Here is a 6,000-nt window from a genome sequence, read left to right as displayed (position 1 = left end):
ATGATAGCTGCAACAAGCTCCTAAAACAAAGAATCAAGGACTCTTCCAGATGAAGATACATCCCTGGAATTACCAGAGCTAGAATACAAATAAGATTAATATATAGAACTCTTCAAGACATCAGGAAAGAGATTAGGCAAAACGCAAAACAAGCCAAGGAACACACAGATAAAGCAGTGGAGGAAATTAGGAAGGTTATTCAAGAGCACAAAGATATCAGGACACTGTGAAAAAAAGCTTCAGCTAGGAGTTTACATTGGCCAATTTTTAGCCGATTCACTTAGATTAAAAAAAAAAAAAAAAAAGAGCAATGTTCACTATGTTTCTACTACAAATGAGAATAAAGTCTGTAATTGGAGAAATTCTCTAGAGAACAAAGCTCCAAATGTGTGAACAAGTTGAAAGGGCTTCAAACAAGGGCACAAGACAATATTCATGACTGCAGTCAGTGAGTAGTAGAGCAAGGCCTATGGCTGCAGGTAATGGGAGAGTCAGCCAGAGCTTTCCAGAACATTTGGGACGAACTGAAGTGAACTGGTCAGCCACAGCAAAAAAATTGGAGGAAACTCAACTCTGAACTGAAAGCATTAGATACACATGTGGAAAAAAGAAGGAAAAAAAGTGGCCATTGAGTGGACTCTGACTCATGGTGACCCCATGTGTTTTAGAGTAGAACATGCTCAGTGATTGATTTTTTGGAAGTAGATCACCAGGCCTTTCTTCAGAGGCACCTCTGAGTGGACTCAAGCCTCTGACCTTTCCATTAGCTGTCCAGCGTTAACTGCACCACCCAGAGAAGCAGACACAAGAGCACAGGAAAAATGGGAAGTGACCAACAAAGCTGAAGCTGTAGATAGACATTACTTTTCCTATCAAGACCTTCTCCACGGAAACACCAGTTCAAAAGGCTCGGTCAAGGAATTCAAGAAAGTCTCAGAAACAAACTCCTCAGAATGGCCTTGCCAGTGTTCAGAGATCTATGTGTGATTTAGAAAGACTGGAGATTTCAGAACCAGAATGCAGTTTACGTATTACCTTTAATTTCTAGTTCACCTCCACCCTCCTACTTATGGCAACCTTGCTTCTAGCACATTCCTAGCTCCCTGCCCCCAGCTTCTCTGATGTGGGTAAACCAAAACTCAAACCTACTGCCGTCAAGTCGATTCCGATTTATAACAACCCTATAGGACGGAGTAGAACTGCCCCATGTGTTTTGCAAGGCTGCAGAAACAGAGTGCCACACCTATCTCCCTCAGAGCAGCTGGTGGGTTTGAACTACCGACCTTTCAGTTAGCAGCCAAGCACTTAACCACTGTGCCACCAGGGCTCCTCTGATGTGGGTAGTATTTATTAGTCTTGTACCATATTCCATATCTGAACCCTTGGATTGTTACCTACTGTTCACTTAATTGTATTCTGCACCCTTAAGCTCAGTAGACTAGACCAGCATAGCTATGTCAATCTGTTCTATCCATTTACATTAAATACTAAAACACAATTTTGCTTCCCAAGGGTTTGCTTTCTTCAAGGCTAAAACTTTGAACCTTGATCCACATCCCTCCTACATAAAACTCAAATTGTTTCATACAATGATTTTATACAATTGCCACAGAGTTTTATGTAATTTGAGCATAAAAGCACAAAATTGTCCTACCACTCACTGTGTGTAAAGATAATTTTCCCTCTGAATTTTATGGGAAAAATATGCTATTTACTTACAAGATACAAGATTTAAATTTTTTCCAACAGCACAAAGATTTAAGATTGTGTTCTAAAAACTCCAAGTAAAAATTGATATGCCTGGAAGAAGTACCACAATTAACCTGTCCCTTTGTGTATTCCCATGAAATTTCTAGGATAATATAGACTACAAGTTGAGAAGAGCCTTCCTACCTAGAAAGCAGGCAAATAATTTTTTTTAATGTTTTACTCTAATACTTAGAAAATTAGAGGATTTTTTAAAATAAAATTTATGTTGTTGATGTTAGGCATTTCATTCTGGGTCGCTTTGAGTCAGAATCAACTGAATGGCCCCTAACAACAACAGGATATGATATGAAGATTTAAGTTTGCCTACCTAGTTCACTTTTTAAAACACTTGGCTAATTCATCATGTTCGAACTCACTTTTTGTGACAAACATATTGTTGTTGTTAGGTGCTGTCCAGTTGGTTCCAACTCATAGCAACCCTACGTACAACAGAATAAAACCCTGTCCGGTACTGTAACATCCTCACAAACATTGCTAAGTTTGAGCCCATTGTTCCAGTTACTGTGACAATTCATCTTGTTGCGGGTCTTCCTCTTTTCTAGTGACCCTCTACCTTACAAAGCATGATGTCCTTTTCCAAGGACTGGTCCCTCCTGAATACATGTCCAAAGTACATGAGATGAAGTCTCACCATCCTTGCTTCTAAGGAGCATTCTGGCTATACCTATTCCAAGACGGGCTTGTTCGTTCTTCTGGCAGTCCATGGTACAGCCGACTCGATAATTCAAAGGCATCAATTCTTCTTCCATCTTCCTTATTTTTTGACAGCTTTTGCATACTTATGAGACGATTGACAAGATCATGGCTTGGGCAGGGACACCTTAATCCTTCAAAATGACAGCTTTGCTTTTTAACATTTTAAAGAGTTCTTTTGAAGCAGATTTGCCTAATGTGATACATCATTTGATTTATTAATTGTTGCTGCTGTGGGCACTGATTAAAGATCCAAGCAAAATAAAATCCTTGACAACTTCAATCTTTTCTCCATTTATCGTGACGCTGCTTATTGATCCAGTTGTGAAGATTTTTATTTTCTTTATGTTGAGATGTAATCCATACTGAAGACTGTAGTCTTTGATCTTCATCAGTAAGTGCTTCAAGTCGTCTTCACTTTCAGCAAGCGAAGCTGTATCATCTGCATGTCACAGGTTGTCAATGAGTCTTCCTCTAATCCTTATGCCCCATTCTTCTTCATATAGTCCAGCTTCTCAGATTATTTGCTCAGTATACAGATTGAATAAATACATTGAAAGGATACAAACCCAATACACACCTTTCTTGATGTTAAACCACACAGTATCTTCTTGTCTTTTCAAACAACTGTCTCTTGGTCTATGTTTAGGCTCCTCATGATCCAATTAAATGTTGTACAATTCCCTTTCTTCACAGTCAAATCAGTCAAATACCTTTGCATAGTCAATAAAACACAGGCAGACATGTTTCTGGAATTCTCTGCTTTCAGCTGAGACCCACGTGACGTCAGCAATGATATCACTTGTTCCACATCCTCTTCTGAATCTAGCTTGAGTTTCTGGCAGTTCTCTCTTAATGTATTGCTACAAACGTTTTTGAATTACCTTCAGCATAACTTTGTTTGTGTGTGATATTAATGATACTGTTTCTACATTCTGTTAGAGCATTTTTCTTTGGAATGGGTACAAATATGGATCTCATCCAGTCAATTGGCCAGGTAACTGTCTTCCAAATTTCCTGGCATAGACTAGCACATGCTTACAGGGTTGCACCCTTTTGTTGAAACATCTCAGTCAGTCGATTCCTAGAGCTTCAGTTATCACCAATGCCTTCAGTGCAGCTTGGGCTTCTCTCTTCAATACCATCAGTTCTTTTTGTCCATGTATGTTTTACGTGAAAGTTTATAGCTCATATTAATTTACCATACAAAAATTTATACACATATTGCAGAGGCGGGGCCAAGATGGCTGACTAGGTAGAAGCTACCTCGGATCCCTCTTGCAACAAAGACTCAGAAGAAGAAGTGAATTAATCACATACATGACAATCTACGAACCCTGGCCATCAAACACAGATCTAAAGAGTTGACCTGAGTGACAGAGACTGAGAAGGAAAAACCACGGGGAAGCAGCAACTGTTTTTGGAGCCTGGAGCCAGCATCCCAGTCAGGAAACCTTGGCACCGGGATTTGGACTGCGCACAGGGGAGCTGAGCACAGCATCCTGAGACGGTGCAAACACGGGGCGCAGCCCTAGACCCCAGAAGTGACCTCGGGGGAAGCCCAGCCAGTGCACGCAGGCAGCTCAGTGACGCGGCTGACAGGAGAAGTTGCTGGGAGGCAGCAACTGGTTTTGGAGCCTGGAGTGCGGCGTCCCAGCCAGGGACCTTGGCGCTGGGCTTTGGACTGGGAGTGGAGGAACTGACCATGGCTTCTGAGATAGCACAAGCACAGGATGCAGGCCTGACCCTCGGGGGCAATCTCTACCCAGCCAGCCCACACAGTAGACGCGCTCCTCGGGAATCTCAGATAAAACAGTCATCCCAAGTGAGATAAGTCCACTTTGTCTATATTCCGGGGTGCTACACTCTCCTATTTATCTGAACACTCGCCTCCCCTTCCCAGGCAGCGTCTTTAACATTGGAATTTCCTAAGCCACAGAGTGAAGTGCCCTGCGGTTTTTCTTTCTTTCTTGGTCTTTTCCTAACCCATTCTCCTGGCCTGAGAGAAGGAACCACAAAAAACCCAGGGACCAAAAATCCTTCCCTAACTGGACTAAAAATACAGAACCAGCACCAGCTAAACATATGTGATCCACAGTCTTCAGCTTTCATCCCTACAGGGAACAAGGTGGCTATTATAATGCAAAGGCAATTCTGATAGGGATCTGACTGTAATTGTTTTAGCGGATTACTGGAAAGACGAGTTTCCCAGGTCTGATATCTCTGCGTATTCAACAGAGCCCTCACTGACCCACAACAGGGAACTGAGGGCTGAAGCTCCCCCCAGACCACCTAGCCTCCTGCCTTAGGGGTCTAAGGAGGGTGACACCTACCAATCTGTAGAGGTACTTGCATTGGGGGCCTAAGGTACAGCTGCAGAGCCCACCCACCAAAGTTCTTTAGGAATAGAGACACGCCTACCCCACTGGCACTTGGGGGAAGCCTGTCAGAATTCTGCCCCCCCAGAGTGTGAACCCCTGCTGCTACTAGAATCTGGTGCACACAACTATCACTGCTACCTCTCTAGGTGGATAGGTGACAGTCTGCACCACACACTTGATGACCCAACATCAGATTCTACTCAAGAATAGTGAATGGACTCTTAGGCTTATATATCTGGTAACAGCCCAAACCAGCTGGTAATAGGACATAAGTGAGTCAAGGGCTACAACAATCAAGACAGCACAATCTAGTAGCCCATCTATGTATATTGAAAGAAAACAAAACAAGATAAGACTCAGTGAGCAAATATAGAATAAATCACTACAATATCTTAGAGATGGCTCAGAGACAGCAGTCGATATCAAACCACATAAAGAAGCAGACCATAATTGATTCTACAACCCCCCAAACTAAAGAATCAAAATCTTTCCCAAATGAAGATACAATCCTGGAATTGCCAGATGCAGAATATAAAACACTAATTTACAGAATGCTTCAAGACATCAGGGATGGCCTCAAAAATGAAATAAGGCAATCTACAGAAAAAGCCAAGGGACACACTGATAAAGCAGTTGAAGAAATCAAAAAGATTATTCAAGAACATAGTGGAAAAATCAATAAGCTGCAAGAATCCATACAGAGACAGCATTCAGAAATCCAAAAGATTAACAGTGAGGTTACAGAATTAGACAACTCAATAGGAAGTCAAAGGAGCAGATTCGAGCAATTGGAATGCAGGGTGGGGGATCTGGAAGACAAGGGAATTGACATCAATATAGCCAGAAAAAATCAGATAAAAGAATTTAAAAAAATGAACAAACCCTAAGGATCATGTGGGACTCTATCAAGAATAACTTGCTTGTGATTGGAGCTCCAGAACGGGGAGGGATAACAGAAAATACAGAGAGAATAGTTGAAGATCTGTTGGCAGAAAACTTCCCTGACATCATGAAAGACGAAAAGATATCTATCCAAGATGTTCATTGAACCCCATATAAGATTGATCCAAAAAGAAAATCACCAAGACATATTATAAAACTTGCAAAAACCAAAGATAAAGAGAAAATTTAAAAGCAGCCAGGGATAAAAGAAAGG

The sequence above is a fragment of the Elephas maximus genome, chromosome 3, assembly GCF_024166365.1.
Source record: "Elephas maximus indicus isolate mEleMax1 chromosome 3, mEleMax1 primary haplotype, whole genome shotgun sequence".
In the NCBI taxonomy this organism is placed as follows: domain Eukaryota; kingdom Metazoa; phylum Chordata; class Mammalia; order Proboscidea; family Elephantidae; genus Elephas; species Elephas maximus.
This window is presented reverse-complemented; position numbering follows the sequence as displayed.